This window comes from Metopolophium dirhodum, chromosome 5 (genome assembly GCF_019925205.1).
Source record: "Metopolophium dirhodum isolate CAU chromosome 5, ASM1992520v1, whole genome shotgun sequence".
Classification (NCBI taxonomy): Eukaryota; Metazoa; Arthropoda; class Insecta; order Hemiptera; family Aphididae; genus Metopolophium; species Metopolophium dirhodum.
The window spans coordinates 36,278,192-36,298,669 of record NC_083564.1 but is presented as its reverse complement, the minus strand read 5'-3'; positions in this window follow the sequence as shown (position 1 = coordinate 36,298,669).

Genomic DNA, 20,478 nt, shown 5'->3' with positions numbered 1-20,478 from the left:
AAAATTTAACTGTAGGAATACACATTACAATGTACAAACTAAAATGCCCAGAATCTTAACAGAAAAAACTATTCAAAATATTTAGATCATTAAAGAATGATTATTCATAGGGCACCAAGTTATCAATTTTCAAGTCAATACACAATATTCAACTAGAGTTACAATACTAAAAAAAAAAATTAAAGGAGGGTGTTGGCGCCCGCAGGCAAATGCATTTTAGGAAACCAAAAAAAAATTTAGGAACAAATTTAACTGTAGGAATACACATTACAATGTACAAACTAAAATGCCCAGAATCTTAACAGAAAAAACTATTCAAAATATTTAGATCATTAAAGAATGATTATTCATAGGGCACCAAGTTATCAATTTTCAAGTCAATACACAATATTCAACTAGAGTTACAATACTAAAAAAAAAAATTAAAGGAGGGTGTTGGCGCCCGCAGGCAAATGCATTTTAGGAAACCAAAAAACAATTTTGAAAAAAATTAGCTGTAGGAATACACATTACAAAGTACAACCTAAAATGCCCAGAATCTTAAACAAAAAAACCATTTAATGTATTTAGTTCATTAAAGATAAGGATTATTCAAGGGTACCAATTGTCAAAGTTTAAAAAATTTGGCTAGAGGTAAAATCATAAAAAAAAAATTGAAGGAGAGTGTTGGCGCCCGCAGGCAAATGTATTTTAGGAAACCAAAAAAAAATTTAGGAAAAAATTTAACTGTAGGAATACACATTACAATGTACAAACTAAAATGCCCAGAATCTTAACAGAAAAAACTATTCAAAATATTTAGATCATTAAAGAATGGTTATTCATAGGGCACCAAGTTATCAATTTTCAAGTCAATACACAATATTCAACTAGAGTTACAATACTAAAAAAAAAAATTAAAGGAGGGTGTTGGCGCCCGCAGGCAAATGCATTTTAGGAAACCAAAAAACAATTTTGAAAAAATTTAGCTGTAGGAATACACATTACAAAGTACAACCTAAAATGCCCAGAATCTTAAACAAAAAAACCATTTAATGTATTTAGTTCATTAAAGATAAGGATTATTCAAGGGTACCAATTGTCAAAGTTTAAAAAATTTGGCTAGAGGTAAAATCATAAAAAAAAAATTGAAGGAGAGTGTTGGCGCCCGCAGGCAAATGCATTTTAGGAAACCAAAAAAAAATTTCGAAAAAATTTAACTGTAGGAAAACACATTACAAAGTACAAACTAAAATGCCCAGAATCTTAAACAAAAAAACCATTTAATATATTTAGTTCATTAAAGATAAAGATTATTCAAGGGGACCCGATTGTCAAAGTTTAAAAAATTTGGCTAGAGGTAAAATCATAAAAAAAAAATTGAAGGAGGGTGTTGGCACCCGCAGGCAAATGCATTTTAGGAAACCAAAAAAAAATTTTGAAAAAATTTAACTGTAGGAAAACACATTACAAAGTACAACCTAAAATGCCCAGAATCTTAAACAAAAAAACCATTTAATGTATTTAGTTCATTAAAGATAAGGATTATTCAAGGGTACCGATTGTCAAAGTTTAAAAAATTTGGCTAGAGGTAAAATCATAAAAAAAAAATTGAAGGAGAGTGTTGGCGCCCGCAGGCAAATGTATTTTAGGAAACCAAAAAAAAATTTAGGAAAAAATTTAACTGTAGGAATACACATTACAATGTACAAACTAAAATGCCCAGAATCTTAACAGAAAAAACTATTCAAAATATTTAGATCATTAAAGAATGATTATTCATAGGGCACCAAGTTATCAATTTTCAAGTCAATACACAATATTCAACTAGAGTTACAATACTAAAAAAAAAAATTAAAGGAGGGTGTTGGCGCCCGCAGGCAAATGCATTTTAGGAAACCAAAAAAAAATTTAGGAACAAATTTAACTGTAGGAATACACATTACAATGTACAAACTAAAATGCCCAGAATCTTAACAGAAAAAACTATTCAAAATATTTAGATCATTAAAGAATGATTATTCATAGGGCACCAAGTTATCAATTTTCAAGTCAATACACAATATTCAACTAGAGTTACAATACTAAAAAAAAAAATTAAAGGAGGGTGTTGGCGCCCGCAGGCAAATGCATTTTAGGAAACCAAAAAACAATTTTGAAAAAAATTAGCTGTAGGAATACACATTACAAAGTACAACCTAAAATGCCCAGAATCTTAAACAAAAAAACCATTTAATGTATTTAGTTCATTAAAGATAAGGATTATTCAAGGGTACCAATTGTCAAAGTTTAAAAAATTTGGCTAGAGGTAAAATCATAAAAAAAAAATTGAAGGAGAGTGTTGGCGCCCGCAGGCAAATGCATTTTAGGAAACCAAAAAAAAATTTTGAAAAAATTTAACTTTAGGAATACACATTACAATGTACAAACTAAAATGCCCAGAATCTTAACAGAAAAAACTATTCAAAATATTTAGATCATTAAAGAATGATTATTCATAGGGCCCCGATTGTCAAAGTTTAAAAAATTTGGCTAGAGGTAAAATCATAAAAAAAAAATTGAAGGAGGGTGTTGGCGCCCGCAGGCAAATGCAATTTAGGAAACCAAAAAAAAATTTTGAAAAAATTTAACTGTAGGAAAACACATTACAAAGTACAACCTAAAATGCCCAGAATCTTAACAGAAAAAACTATTCAAAATATTTAGATCATTAAAGAATGATTATTCATAGGGCACCAAGTTATCAATTTTCAAGTCAATACACAATATTCAACTAGAGTTACAATACTAAAAAAAAAAATTAAAGGAGGGTGTTGGCGCCCGCAGGCAAATGCATTTTAGGAAACCAAAAAACAATTTTGAAAAAATTTAGCTGTAGGAATACACATTACAAAGTACAACCTAAAATGCCCAGAATCTTAAACAAAAAAACCATTTAATGTATTTAGTTCATTAAAGATAAGGATTATTCAAGGGTACCAATTGTCAGTTTAAAAAATTTGGCTAGAGGTAAAATCATAAAAAAAAAATTGAAGGAGAGTGTTGGCGCCCGCAGGCAAATGCATTTTAGGAAACCAAAAAAAAATTTCGAAAAAATTTAACTGTAGGAAAACACATTACAAAGTACAAACTAAAATGCCCAGAATCTTAAACAAAAAAACCATTTAATATATTTAGTTCATTAAAGATAAAGATTATTCAAGGGGACCCGATTGTCAAAGTTTAAAAAATTTGGATAGAGGTAAAATCATAAAAAAAAAATTGAAGGAGGGTGTTGGCGCCCGCAGGCAAATTCATTTTAGGAAACCAAAAAAAAATTTTGAAAAAATTTAACTGTAGGAATACACATTACAATGCACAAACTAAAATGCCCAGAATCTTAACAGAAAAAACTATTCAAAATATTTAGATCATTAAAGAATGATTATTCATAGGGCCCCGATTGTCAAAGTTTAAAAAATTTGGCTAGAGGTAAAATCATAAAAAAAAAATTGAAGGAGAGTGTTGGCGCCCGCAGGCAAATGCATTTTAGGAAACCAAAAAAAAATTTAGGATTAAATTTAACTGTAGGAATACACATTACAATGTACAAACTAAAATGCCCAGAATCTTAACAGAAAAAACTATTCAAAATATTTAGATCATTAAAGAATGATTATTCATAGGGCACCAAGTTATCAATTTTCAAGTCAATACACAATATTCAACTAGAGTTACAATACTAAAAAAAAAAATTAAAGGAGGGTGTTGGCGCCCGCAGGCAAATGCATTTTAGGAAACCAAAAAAAAATTTAGGAACAAATTTAACTGTAGGAATACACATTACAATGTACAAACTAAAATGCCCAGAATCTTAACAGAAAAAACTATTCAAAATATTTAGATCATTAAAGAATGATTATTCATAGGGCACCAAGTTATCAATTTTCAAGTCAATACACAATATTCAACTAGAGTTACAATACTAAAAAAAAAAATTAAAGGAGGGTGTTGGCGCCCGCAGGCAAATGCATTTTAGGAAACCAAAAAACAATTTTGAAAAAATTTAGCTGTAGGAATACACATTACAAAGTACAACCTAAAATGCCCAGAATCTTAAACAAAAAAACCATTTAATGTATTTAGTTCATTAAAGATAAGGATTATTCAAGGGTACCAATTGTCAAAGTTTAAAAAATTTGGCTAGAGGTAAAATCATAAAAAAAAAATTGAAGGAGAGTGTTGGCGCCCGCAGGCAAATGCATTTTAGGAAACCAAAAAAAAATTTCGAAAAAATTTAACTGTAGGAAAACACATTACAAAGTACAAACTAAAATGCCCAGAATCTTAAACAAAAAAACCATTTAATATATTTAGTTCATTAAAGATAAAGATTATTCAAGGGGACCCGATTGTCAAAGTTTAAAAAATTTGGCTAGAGGTAAAATCATAAAAAAAAAATTGAAGGAGGGTGTTGGCGCCCGCAGGCAAATGCATTTTAGGAAACCAAAAAAAAATTTTGAAAAAATTTAACTGTAGGAAAACACATTACAAAGTACAACCTAAAATGCCCAGAATCTTAAACAAAAAAACCATTTAATGTATTTAGTTCATTAAAGATAAGGATTATTCAAGGGTACCGATTGTCAAAGTTTAAAAAATTTGGCTAGAGGTAAAATCATAAAAAAAAAATTGAAGGAGAGTGTTGGCGCCCGCAGGCAAATGTATTTTAGGAAACCAAAAAAAAATTTAGGAAAAAATTTAACTGTAGGAATACACATTACAATGTACAAACTAAAATGCCCAGAATCTTAACAGAAAAAACTATTCAAAATATTTAGATCATTAAAGAATGATTATTCATAGGGCACCAAGTTATCAATTTTCAAGTCAATACACAATATTCAACTAGAGTTACAATACTAAAAAAAAAAATTAAAGGAGGGTGTTGGCGCCCGCAGGCAAATGCATTTTAGGAAACCAAAAAAAAATTTAGGAACAAATTTAACTGTAGGAATACACATTACAATGTACAAACTAAAATGCCCAGAATCTTAACAGAAAAAACTATTCAAAATATTTAGATCATTAAAGAATGATTATTCATAGGGCACCAAGTTATCAATTTTCAAGTCAATACACAATATTCAACTAGAGTTACAATACTAAAAAAAAAAATTAAAGGAGGGTGTTGGCGCCCGCAGGCAAATGCATTTTAGGAAACCAAAAAACAATTTTGAAAAAAATTAGCTGTAGGAATACACATTACAAAGTACAACCTAAAATGCCCAGAATCTTAAACAAAAAAACCATTTAATGTATTTAGTTCATTAAAGATAAGGATTATTCAAGGGTACCAATTGTCAAAGTTTAAAAAATTTGGCTAGAGGTAAAATCATAAAAAAAAAATTGAAGGAGAGTGTTGGCGCCCGCAGGCAAATGTATTTTAGGAAACCAAAAAAAAATTTAGGAAAAAATTTAACTGTAGGAATACACATTACAATGTACAAACTAAAATGCCCAGAATCTTAACAGAAAAAACTATTCAAAATATTTAGATCATTAAAGAATGGTTATTCATAGGGCACCAAGTTATCAATTTTCAAGTCAATACACAATATTCAACTAGAGTTACAATACTAAAAAAAAAAATTAAAGGAGGGTGTTGGCGCCCGCAGGCAAATGCATTTTAGGAAACCAAAAAACAATTTTGAAAAAATTTAGCTGTAGGAATACACATTACAAAGTACAACCTAAAATGCCCAGAATCTTAAACAAAAAAACCATTTAATGTATTTAGTTCATTAAAGATAAGGATTATTCAAGGGTACCAATTGTCAAAGTTTAAAAAATTTGGCTAGAGGTAAAATCATAAAAAAAAAATTGAAGGAGAGTTTTGGCGCCCGCAGGCAAATGCATTTTAGGAAACCAAAAAAAAATTTCGAAAAAATTTAACTGTAGGAAAACACATTACAAAGTACAAACTAAAATGCCCAGAATCTTAAACAAAAAAACCATTTAATATATTTAGTTCATTAAAGATAAAGATTATTCAAGGGGACCCGATTGTCAAAGTTTAAAAAATTTGGCTAGAGGTAAAATCATAAAAAAAAAATTGAAGGAGGGTGTTGGCACCCGCAGGCAAATGCATTTTAGGAAACCAAAAAACAATTTTGAAAAAAATTAGCTGTAGGAATACACATTACAAAGTACAACCTAAAATGCCCAGAATCTTAAACAAAAAAACCATTTAATGTATTTAGTTCATTAAAGATAAGGATTATTCAAGGGTACCAATTGTCAAAGTTTAAAAAATTTGGCTAGAGGTAAAATCATAAAAAAAAATTGAAGGAGAGTGTTGGCGCCCGCAGGCAAATGTATTTTAGGAAACCAAAAAAAAATTTAGGAAAAAATTTAACTGTAGGAATACACATTACAATGTACAAACTAAAATGCCCAGAATCTTAACAGAAAAAACTATTCAAAATATTTAGATCATTAAAGAATGGTTATTCATAGGGCACCAAGTTATCAATTTTCAAATCAATACACAATATTCAACTAGAGTTACAATACTAAAAAAAAAAAATTAAAGGAGGGTGTTGGCGTCCGCAGGCAAATGCATTTTAGGAAACCAAAAAACAATTTTGAAAAAATTTAATTGTAGGAAAACACATTACAAAGTACAACCTAAAATGCCCAGATTCTTAAACAAAAAAACCATTTAATATATTTAGTTCATTAAAGATAAAGATTATTCAAGGGGACCCGATTGTCAAAGTTTAAAAAATTTGGCTAGAGGTAAAATCATAAAAAAAAAATTGAAGGAGGGTGTTGGCGCCCGCAGGCAAATTCATTTTAGGAAACCAAAAAAAAATTTTGAAAAAATTTAACTGTAGGAATACACATTACAATGCACAAACTAAAATGCCCAGAATCTTAACAGAAAAAACTATTCAAAATATTTAGATCATTAAAGAATGATTATTCATAGGGCCCCGATTGTCAAAGTTTAAAAAATTTGGCTAGAGGTAAAATCATAAAAAAAAAATTGAAGGAGAGTGTTGGCGCCCGCAGGCAAATGCATTTTAGGAAACCAAAAAAAAATTTAGGATTAAATTTAACTGTAGGAATACACATTACAATGTACAAACTAAAATGCCCAGAATCTTAACAGAAAAAACTATTCAAAATATTTAGATCATTAAAGAATGATTATTCATAGGGCACCAAGTTATCAATTTTCAAGTCAATACACAATATTCAACTAGAGTTACAATACTAAAAAAAAAAATTAAAGGAGGGTGTTGGCGCCCGCAGGCAAATGCATTTTAGGAAACCAAAAAAAAATTTAGGAACAAATTTAACTGTAGGAATACACATTACAATGTACAAACTAAAATGCCCAGAATCTTAACAGAAAAAACTATTCAAAATATTTAGATCATTAAAGAATGATTATTCATAGGGCACCAAGTTATCAATTTTCAAGTCAATACACAATATTCAACTAGAGTTACAATACTAAAAAAAAAAATTAAAGGAGGGTGTTGGCGCCCGCAGGCAAATGCATTTTAGGAAACCAAAAAACAATTTTGAAAAAATTTAGCTGTAGGAATACACATTACAAAGTACAACCTAAAATGCCCAGAATCTTAAACAAAAAAACCATTTAATGTATTTAGTTCATTAAAGATAAGGATTATTCAAGGGTACCAATTGTCAAAGTTTAAAAAATTTGGCTAGAGGTAAAATCATAAAAAGAAAATTGAAGGAGAGTGTTGGCGCCCGCAGGCAAATGCATTTTAGGAAACCAAAAAAAAATTTCGAAAAAATTTAACTGTAGGAAAACACATTACAAAGTACAAACTAAAATGCCCAGAATCTTAAACAAAAAAACCATTTAATATATTTAGTTCATTAAAGATAAAGAATATTCAAGGGGACCCGATTGTCAAAGTTTAAAAAATTTGGCTAGAGGTAAAATCATAAAAAAAAAATTGAAGGAGGGTGTTGGCGCCCGCAGGCAAATGCATTTTAGGAAACCAAAAAAAAATTTTGAAAAAATTTAACTTTAGGAATACACATTACAATGTACAAACTAAAATGCCCAGAATCTTAACAGAAAAAACTATTCAAAATATTTAGATCATTAAAGAATGATTATTCATAGGGCCCCGATTGTCAAAGTTTAAAAAATTTGGCTAGAGGTAAAATCATAAAAAAAAAATTGAAGGAGGGTGTTGGCGCCCGCAGGCAAATGCAATTTAGGAAACCAAAAAAAAATTTTGAAAAAATTTAACTGTAGGAAAACACATTACAAAGTACAACCTAAAATGCCCAGAATCTTAACAGAAAAAACTATTCAAAATATTTAGATCATTAAAGAATGATTATTCATAGGGCACCAAGTTATCAATTTTCAAGTCAATACACAATATTCAACTAGAGTTACAATACTAAAAAAAAAAATTAAAGGAGGGTGTTGGCGCCCGCAGGCAAATGCATTTTAGGAAACCAAAAAACAATTTTGAAAAAATTTAGCTGTAGGAATACACATTACAAAGTACAACCTAAAATGCCCAGAATCTTAAACAAAAAAACCATTTAATGTATTTAGTTCATTAAAGATAAGGATTATTCAAGGGTACCAATTGTCAGTTTAAAAAATTTGGCTAGAGGTAAAATCATAAAAAAAAAATTGAAGGAGAGTGTTGGCGCCCGCAGGCAAATGCATTTTAGGAAACCAAAAAAAAATTTCGAAAAAATTTAACTGTAGGAAAACACATTACAAAGTACAAACTAAAATGCCCAGAATCTTAAACAAAAAAACCATTTAATATATTTAGTTCATTAAAGATAAAGATTATTCAAGGGGACCCGATTGTCAAAGTTTAAAAAATTTGGCTAGAGGTAAAATCATAAAAAAAAAATTGAAGGAGGGTGTTGGCGCCCGCAGGCAAATTCATTTTAGGAAACCAAAAAAAAATTTTGAAAAAATTTAACTGTAGGAATACACATTACAATGCACAAACTAAAATGCCCAGAATCTTAACAGAAAAAACTATTCAAAATATTTAGATCATTAAAGAATGATTATTCATAGGGCCCCGATTGTCAAAGTTTAAAAAATTTGGCTAGAGGTAAAATCATAAAAAAAAAATTGAAGGAGAGTGTTGGCACCCGCAGGCAAATGCATTTTAGGAAACCAAAAAAAAATTTAGGATTAAATTTAACTGTAGGAATACACATTACAATGTACAAACTAAAATGCCCAGAATCTTAACAGAAAAAACTATTCAAAATATTTAGATCATTAAAGAATGATTATTCATAGGGCACCAAGTTATCAATTTTCAAGTCAATACACAATATTCAACTAGAGTTACAATACTAAAAAAAAAAATTAAAGGAGGGTGTTGGCGCCCGCAGGCAAATGCATTTTAGGAAACCAAAAAAAAATTTAGGAACAAATTTAACTGTAGGAATACACATTACAATGTACAAACTAAAATGCCCAGAATCTTAACAGAAAAAACTATTCAAAATATTTAGATCATTAAAGAATGATTATTCATAGGGCACCAAGTTATCAATTTTCAAGTCAATACACAATATTCAACTAGAGTTACAATACTAAAAAAAAAAATTAAAGGAGGGTGTTGGCGCCCGCAGGCAAATGCATTTTAGGAAACCAAAAAACAATTTTGAAAAAATTTAGCTGTAGGAATACACATTACAAAGTACAACCTAAAATGCCCAGAATCTTAAACAAAAAAACCATTTAATGTATTTAGTTCATTAAAGATAAGGATTATTCAAGGGTACCAATTGTCAAAGTTTAAAAAATTTGGCTAGAGGTAAAATCATAAAAAAAAAATTGAAGGAGAGTGTTGGCGCCCGCAGGCAAATGCATTTTAGGAAACCAAAAAAAAATTTCGAAAAAATTTAACTGTAGGAAAACACATTACAAAGTACAAACTAAAATGCCCAGAATCTTAAACAAAAAAACCATTTAATATATTTAGTTCATTAAAGATAAAGATTATTCAAGGGGACCCGATTGTCAAAGTTTAAAAAATTTGGCTAGAGGTAAAATCATAAAAAAAAAATTGAAGGAGGGTGTTGGGGCCCGCAGGCAAATGCATTTTAGGAAACCAAAAAAAAATTTTGAAAAAATTTAACTGTAGGAAAACACATTACAAAGTACAACCTAAAATGCCCAGAATCTTAAACAAAAAAACCATTTAATGTATTTAGTTCATTAAAGATAAGGATTATTCAAGGGTACCGATTGTCAAAGTTTAAAAAATTTGGCTAGAGGTAAAATCATAAAAAAAAAATTGAAGGAGAGTGTTGGCGCCCGCAGGCAAATGTATTTTAGGAAACCAAAAAAAAATTTAGGAAAAAATTTAACTGTAGGAATACACATTACAATGTACAAACTAAAATGCCCAGAATCTTAACAGAAAAAACTATTCAAAATATTTAGATCATTAAAGAATGATTATTCATAGGGCACCAAGTTATCAATTTTCAAGTCAATACACAATATTCAACTAGAGTTACAATACTAAAAAAAAAAATTAAAGGAGGGTGTTGGCGCCCGCAGGCAAATGCATTTTAGGAAACCAAAAAAAAATTTAGGAACAAATTTAACTGTAGGAATACACATTACAATGTACAAACTAAAATGCCCAGAATCTTAACAGAAAAAACTATTCAAAATATTTAGATCATTAAAGAATGATTATTCATAGGGCACCAAGTTATCAATTTTCAAGTCAATACACAATATTCAACTAGAGTTACAATACTAAAAAAAAAAATTAAAGGAGGGTGTTGGCGCCCGCAGGCAAATGCATTTTAGGAAACCAAAAAACAATTTTGAAAAAAATTAGCTGTAGGAATACACATTACAAAGTACAACCTAAAATGCCCAGAATCTTAAACAAAAAAACCATTTAATGTATTTAGTTCATTAAAGATAAGGATTATTCAAGGGTACCAATTGTCAAAGTTTAAAAAATTTGGCTAGAGGTAAAATCATAAAAAAAAAATTGAAGGAGAGTGTTGGCGCCCGCAGGCAAATGTATTTTAGGAAACCAAAAAAAAATTTAGGAAAAAATTTAACTGTAGGAATACACATTACAATGTACAAACTAAAATGCCCAGAATCTTAACAGAAAAAACTATTCAAAATATTTAGATCATTAAAGAATGGTTATTCATAGGGCACCAAGTTATCAATTTTCAAATCAATACACAATATTCAACTAGAGTTACAATACTAAAAAAAAAAAATTAAAGGAGGGTGTTGGCGTCCGCAGGCAAATGCATTTTAGGAAACCAAAAAACAATTTTGAAAAAATTTAATTGTAGGAAAACACATTACAAAGTACAACCTAAAATGCCCAGATTCTTAAACAAAAAAACCATTTAATATATTTAGTTCATTAAAGATAAAGATTATTCAAGGGGACCCGATTGTCAGTTTAAAAAATTTGGCTAGAGGTAAAATCATAAAAAAAAAATTGAAGGAGGGTGTTGGCGCCCGCAGGCAAATGCATTTTAGGAAACCAAAAAAGGATTTTGAAAAAATTTAACTGTAGGATAACACATTACAAAGTACAACCTAAAATGCCCAGAATCTTAAACAAAAAAACCATTTAATATATTTAGTTTATAAAGATAAGGATTATTCAAGGGTATCGATTGTCAAAGTTTAAAAAATTTGGCTAGAGGTAAAATCATAAAAATCATATGGCACCAGGTTGTTAATGTTTTAAAAAAAGATATATATAAAAGAATCAAAAAAAGTTAAATATATAAAAAAATAAATTGAATTTGGAACGTGAGAGAACCTAGCCACTCTCTTTTCAAATTATATATTATGTACACAGGTACTCAGCGTACTCCCAGGTATAGCTGGTTAATCTTGAATAATTTTTATACAAAAAAATCTACTAGAGTTCAATGAAGTGAAAAAAAAATTGGTTGAGAAATCTGGGTGAAATAACACTAAACAAAAGAATACGCTGGAAGCTAAATACTGCAATACATATTAACTACAATCCAAAAACTAGGTGTTGTTTACATTATAATATTGCGAACAGTTATTATGATCAGAGGTGTATCACGGTAATATATGTATTAGAAATTGTATAAAAATGAATGTAAATTATAAAGGATGCAAAGAAATTAAATGATAAAAGGTCCTGCCAGGACTCTACTATGTGATTGTAATTTATAAAGGACATAAAATAATATTGTGTTTGGTGGATCTACAGTCAATATTAAATTACAAACTATAAAGTCTAAATGCAAATAAAAACATAGTCAGATATCTGTTTTAGTCTTTGTAAATATGTGCGGAAAAAAGTTAGATTTAGGACAATGTACAAAAATGTGGAAAGGAAACCCTGAGAATTCTTTGACAATAGGATATTAAAACACAAAACCATATATTAAATTAAAACTATTGATTTTATACATTTTCTATTTACAAAAACTCATAAGTATTGAAAACCTTATAAAACCCTAATAAAATAATATTTTGTCATATTTTAAAATACATTTTATAATTTGTTGTGGTAAAAAAATCATTATTTATTGTTGGCTGTATTTAAGTTTTTAATAACTGTACTGGTACATCTCTTGCTGACAGTCTTTAAGAACGTGTTAAAAACTATGATAATTAGTTAACATCTAATGTCCTGCTCTATCCTATCCCAACCTAACCTAACCAAATTAATAATATTTAAATATTTTCTTTGATTGTTATGTTTACAATATCGAATACCTTGATAGTTAGTAGGAAAATATCATCGCAAAGCTCACGACCGGTGATGATAGTCGTCTATCATCACCATAGCTTCAACTAACCATAGGTTTACCTAACTAACCTTTGTATGACTTATTAGGAAACATTGAATAAAAATACCCTGAGTTGCAGGTTGCTGACCTTAAGTGTTTGATTATCAAGTTGATCCTTTGATTGTTGACACCTTAATCCATGCTATGGATGGAGCCCATAGATAATAAAGATATGGATAGGCCACGCTTATGCTCAATACATTTGAGGCCGCGTTCCCAGAGGGGAAAGCAATTGAGGCTCCTATATATTGATAGTCGATACTCGATATAGGTATACTTTATTTGGCCTCAATTGTTCCCCTCGAAGATCGCTGATAAGACCATTATGTTATATCTCTATTATCTATGATGGAGCCATACCCAGCTCACTCGTATAAACAGTGTGGGTCTGGGCCCCATACTCTGATATTAAAAGCCCAGCCCACCTTCATATTATTCTCTATGCAAAAAGTAAATTTAAGACAATTTTGTAAATCAATGCACAGTCTCTCTATTGTACTAATATTTGTGATTTCATTAATTTTCAGTATTTTTTATTATTAGATTGGGAAAACATAAAACAATATAATTTACACAAGACTGTGGCTAACACAATCATACTTTGATAAAAGTATATGATATAAGTACCTTCTATATTTGAATTAATCGTTTTTTTTTCTGGTAATTTATTGGTGGACGGCACTTTAACTACGGTCCCTAAACTTACTGAGGCAACCTTGAGGCATTTCCTTTTAGGAAATTAATTAAATCCTCAAACATAACACTTATTTCAAGAGTTTGTAACTAATACAATCATAATATAATATGAGTATAGTACATTTCGTAATATTTGTTTATAATATTTACTGTTAGTGAAATATTAAGTTTGTATTTCTAATATAATATATATTGACGCTTGCTCCATGGCCCCTCGAAATAGTAATGTGGCGACCCGGCACATCTCTTTTAGATAAATGATTAAATACTTAATCAAGTCTTCCAATTAACTAAACATTTATATTTTGTAGATAATTTGAAGAGAGACTGTGTGAATTAACAACATTTTTTTTTTCAGTCCGGCTATTACGCTCAACGTGCACGCACGCAGTTGCTAATGAGCTCCGTTATCGCACTCGCAGTTCGATAATATGGTAGACAAAGTCCACGACTCCGGTGGCGACTTGCTCCAGACATCAATGTCTAACAAACGCAATTTTTCAAATTCGTCAATTTCGCCAAAAGTTGCTGATAAAAAGTCAAACAAATTCGTTACACCTAATCGGTATGCCGCCTTGTACTCTGATGATTCTAGTGACAACATATTTAATATCCATCCATCCATCAACAGTGCGACAGTTTGCAACGAAAAATCAGGTCCTGCAAAACAAAATATCGAGCAGCCTACGCTCGATACACAAGACGTCACGCCACCTCCGTTTTACATCTCCAACATCTCAAATTTCTCCACCTTCACAAATGAGCTAACAAGGTTGACCGGTCCAAACGCATTTACCTGTAAGTCTACTAAATCATACCTGATCGTATATCCCAGAGGCGTACTCAACTACAACACTATTCTGAATCATCTCAATAATACTGATTCCAGTTTTCATACTTTTCAAGCTCACGTTAATCGCTCATTCAGAGTCGCAATAAGAAATCTCCACCATTCCACATTGTGTACGGAAATTTCTGTCGCCTTGTCGGAAGAAGGACATTCTGTGAAACAAGTTATCAATGTCCAAGATAAAAATAGACGCGGTCTCCCATTATTTTTTGTTGATTTATATCGTCAGAATAATAACAAAGATATTTTCAATATCACTTCGCTACTTGATACCAAAGTTATAATCGAAAAACCTCATCTGTCCCGCCGTGGTCCGCCTCAGTGCCATAATTGTCAAGCCTACGGCCATACCGATAATTACTGTCAACATGAATCTAGGTGCGTCAAATGCGGTGGAGACCACCGCTCCGTGAACTGCACAAAGGACCGAGCTAGTCCAGCCAAATGCGCGCTCTGTTCTGAGGTACACACGGCCAACTACAAAGGATGCCGTGTTTATCAATCCGTTACAAAAAAACGCAAAAATACAAATGTACCAACGCCTACAAAGTCTTCATCAAACGATGTCCCAGGAGATCATGCTCGGCAGCTTTCAAGGAAATCCTATGCTGCAGCGACCAAAACGGTAACCTCTTCCGTGGAATCCATCACAAATGTTTTATCAGAATTTATTTCTAATTTTAACTCTTTAATTACTCCACTAATTAATCTCCTTACCGAGATTGTCAATAAACGTTTCTGTCCATAGTGTACAGGTTTTTCCCTTTTTATCTATCTTTTCATCGTATATCAGACTATACCAACAATTACTTATTTTTATTTACTTTACTTTATATAAACACGTTGCTATTTTATCTATTTGTATACATTTTGCTCATGCTAACAAATATCATTAATTTTATATGTCATACTATATTTTATACCAATTGTAATTATCCATAGTACTTAAAAATTTTAATTATCATGTTATAATGTTAAAAATTATGTAAATTTTCAATATCCCTAGATTTAGATAGCCTTAGGCTAGGAAAGTCTTATGTTTAATTAATAAAAAAAACAACATTTTTATTTGAACACCTGTTATAATGTATTATATTGAACTTAAGTTAATTTTTTATAATGTACTATAGTTTACATTTGTACATTTATTACAATATACGTATATTATACATAGATTTCAAGTATGATTTTTTTTAGTTTTTTTTTTTGATAGTTACCTACCTACTACAATACAAGACACTTTATTTTTATATTTTGAAGCAATATTTGTTTTGGATTATTTACATCTATATAAACTAAATTTCAGACCCATAGTTTAGTATTTAAAGTTTGTATGATCAAAGTCGTGGAACCAAATTTTATCAGACTCTACTAGAATGTTGTAGTTAAATTAAACTATAATAAGTATGAGGAATAACAGTACCTAACCTTCTATGATAATTTGTTATGAATGTAATATTTTAAGTAATAGCTCAAATTTAGCACTTTTACGGTACTTATTAATACATTTTCCTAATATTTTAACAGAAATACGTATTTTTTTTTGGAGATCCCTCTTATTACAACACCGTTACCAATATGCGTTTTTTTGGGGTTAGTTAATATAATTGCATGTTTTCATGATTTCTTCGTATTTATGCTTATTTTCTTAAAATGTTTTTATATTTTCGGTTCATCCGTTACCTACCAAGTGTGTAAATAAAGAATTTTTTTTGTAAACCAATTTGAATTATAATTTATTAATTTAAAAACATTTTAATAAAAACGTTTTCATTCAGTATTTTTTTGAATTTTAAGTGCATATTTTTGAATATTTCAGTGCATATATTTGCCTGTTTTTAGTGCATACATGCAGCCAAATATTTAATACTTTTTCATTGCATTAAATTCGCAGCCCTGCTAATTACTTTTACTTCCAATCATAATACCTACCACAGTTAATGTTAAATGTCAAATTGTCAACAATCAACTGCTTCTTCAACTTGATAACACTAAGAGGATGTCATTTTTTTAGCGCACCATTTATTTCTCTCTCTGACCCAATCATTTTAGTGTTTTCTTAATCATACATTTGGTATGCTACGCGTGGGTCAAAGATGGAAAACAAATAGTGCGCTGACATCCCAACCGGCAACAAGTTTGCACGAGTGAGCTGGGTATGGCTCCATCATAGATAATTAAGTTATTGGATAGGACATAATGGTCATATCAGCGGTCTTCGAGGGGAACAATAAATTGAGGCCAAATAAAGTATACTTATATCGAGTATCGCTTACGACTATCAATATAAAGGAGCCTCAAGGGCTTCATCCATAGCATGGATTAAGGTGTCAACAATCAAAGGATCAACTTGATAATTAAACACTTAAGTTCGGCAACCTGCAACTCAGGATCTTTTTATTCAAAGTGTCCTAATGAGTCATAAGAAGGTTACTTAGGTAAACCTATGGTTAGTTGAAGCCAAAGAGTCAATAGGGCCTTTGCAATTCAAGATCTTTTCCTACGTATTCGGCATTGTTAACATAACTATTCTACCTTTACACTTTTTCTTCCCCCGTCTCTCACAGCTATATACAGGTTCAGCCACTCTCATTCCACACCTCCATATGATCGGTATTCTGTCTATCCATCTCTTATTCAGTCTTCTCGTCCAACATTTCTCCCCTAAATTAACTTCTATAGCCACTCTCACTATCTCTTATCATACAGTGACCGAACCACCTAAACCTATTCTCTCTTGTTTTCACTACAATATGTACACTACCCTACACTACCCTTAATTAATTAATTTCTTTTTCTATCCTCTTTTGTACCTTAACACCTTACTTATTATTCTCATATCTGCTACTCTCACTCCACTTACCTACCCTAACCTTACATTTCTTTTTCATCTTTCCCTTTCATACACCAAACATTCTGAAATCCTGTTGACCCATTTCCTTATCTTCGCTATATCACACACGTCCTAATTCCTATTCACTCAGTCTCTAGTTACCTACAAGTCATCATACTTGATAATCGGTGAAAATATTTAAATATCATTGAGCGAATTCCCTACTCGAAAGAATTGCTTAAAAAAATATCATACCTCACCAATTTTCTAATTTTGAACACGACTTTATTGATAGCCCGAATAGTGTTATACCAGTATAGTTACAATACAAATATTGAACATTTTCGGGCAATACATCCCCTGATCAATTAACTATAATAAAAAAGTTCATTAACGATAAGGATTATTCAAGGGTACCCGATAGTCAATGCTTAAAAAATTTGGCTAGAGGTAAAATCATAAAAAAAAAATTGAAAAGGGTGTTGGCTCCCGCAGGCAAATGCATTTTAGGAAACCAAAAAAAAATTTTGAATTAATTTAAGTGTAGGAATACACATTACAAAGTACAAACTACTATTATATATACAAAAAAAAACCTACTGAGAAATAAGAAAATACATACCTCGTGACGGAATCAAAATCTGCTACGAAACTTAGTCTTCGAAACACTGAAACGTTCGCACATTTCAATCTGCTTATGATTTATTATTCCCAGTTTGAAAATGTTCACTGACGAATACCATTTCTGAAATAACACGCATCTTATGCAGTAAAATGTTCATCAATATTCTAATGACCTATGCGTTAGTCTACAGATATTATATAAACCTACCAATAAATACCTAATATTAATTTTTATTACACAGAGTTTGTATTTTTAAATGTTGTATTCAAGGATTTATTAGTTTTATTTTTATACCTAACAAAAATTATATTTATTCACAAGTCAGTTATCAACTAGAACTCGACTACGAGTAAGACAGCGTTTGGAATGTTCGAACTAGCGTATAATTTATTATTATTATACATTGTGCCTTTGGTAGGCAGTAGTAAACGTATATGCTTCTACGTTACTTAGTTAACAGATTTTCCGCGACAATAAATATTTAATTCAAGTCTAAAAAGTAAATGTAAGACCAAAATAATATAAAAACAAATTTACGCATAAACATCGACTCTTCCAGTGAAACCTAGCTGTACTGCAGCACACGCTGTCGTCGAAGAAACAGCTATCTTCATACGTCTACATCTCGCTCCATCTCCATCTCTCTCTACATCTCGCTAATTGAAACTTATCTAGTATACAATAGTAGTACCTTTATGATCTTTAATATATTCTGGTGATCGATGAAAAAGATTGAAATAAGATAAAAATACATATTTTTTTTGGTTTTAAATATGAAAGCTGTGAGATAATCGATATGAATTTTGTGAGAAATCTAGAGGTACTAGAAAACTGAGACTAGTGTGTTGAATGAAATAAATTAAAAAATTGATTAACACAACAATCGCTTAAAAATTAATTTAATTCAAATAATGAGATGAACCTTATTAGATCATTTAAATTTTCCAGAACAAGCCCCCAGTTGTTGGTCGCATGCCAATTTTAACCATAATATACTAGACCACAAGTTTATAGACATTCTATAATGAATTCTGCTGCCGGTGGCCCTAGACACTGTTGGGGAAATTATATTTCTTTAGTAATTAAATTACGATACGAATTATAAGTTACGTAGGTACTTGTCCAATACTCGACTACCAGAATTTAAATTAAAGAATGTGATATACCTAGGTAACATATCGATCGATTCTAAAACAGAAACTTAACCTAGGCACAAATAATATCACAATATCAAATAGTGAAATGTGAAAATTTGAAGAAAATTTCCTATAGGTATATCCCCTAAAACCCCCAAAATAAAACGTACGTTTGAGGTGTTCTCTTAAAACCCAAATATTTAATGGCCGTATCCCGTATGCATAGAAAATGTATGTTTCACATTTAACGAAAACTAAAACTATCGTGACGGAACTGAATTACGAAGAACGTATAAAACAAAAATAATCGTCACCAAGTGATAGGTAAATCTGCTATGTACTTACAAATCATATTAAATAACATTAATCATTATGTATTTTCTTATTTTGTTAGGTAGGTATAAAAACCTACCTTCCTACTTATAAAAGCATTACCTAATCATTGATTTAAAATTTTAAAAATTATTTTACTATAACAATAAATTAACAGTTGTAGGCAAAGTATTATAATTTAAGGTATTTTTCATAATTTTTGCACACCTATAAAAACTGGATTTTAAAAATTACTCTACGTCTAGCGGGTATATAAGTTTGTCTGACAATAAATATTTACATTAGGTCTACCGTCTCAACAGAATAGAAGGACAAGACTTACGTAATTATTTATTCTTCCGGCGAAACGCGTTCCTTTCGAGTGTATAATATTGTCTAGTGTCAGAGCTGTGCATCTCCGCCAAGGAAAATGCAGCGCGCGTCTTCATATCTCCTATCCAAAAGTTCAGTCTGGAAGTATTGAGATTAATGACATTTATAAAAATAGGCACCTAGTTTAATAACCAGAATGGAACGAAATATGTGAGTACGTATTGGAATCGCTGTTCGTCTCAGACGATTGTCATTTGCCATAGATTATTTATAATTATAACCTCACCGTCCTAATCATAGAAAATATATATATGGTCCTAACCGGTGGATGATGGATATTTTTACATTATCTTCAAAAAAACATTTATTTGTTTCTACTAGACGCAAATGCGGTAAATTGAATTCAAATTTATAATATAGATAACGGTTTTTTTACTTGGTAACCATTTATTTATTACTTGGTTTATAAACAAATTAATTCTAATTGATATAAAATAGTAATTATATAAAAATAGTTTTATTGATCCCAATATTTAAAAATAATGTTTCAAATAAAATAATAAAAAAAATTTAAGAAATACCTATTAATTAATATGTATTACCTAAATAACAAAATAACTAAATAAATTCGTGTTTTTTTTTAAACATTTTCACGTCCCCCCCCCCCCCTTTCGAAATTGTGTCACTCATCCTTAGAGTGGTGCGCCCCTTAGGTGAAGAGCCCTTGAAATAGTGCATGTTAAAAAATCAGCCATATCCTCCCCCCCCACCCCTTGACAAAATCATTTGACTCATTTAGCTACTTTATGAATTAAGAACGATACATTGAACGTACAAAACTGTACCTACCTACATAATA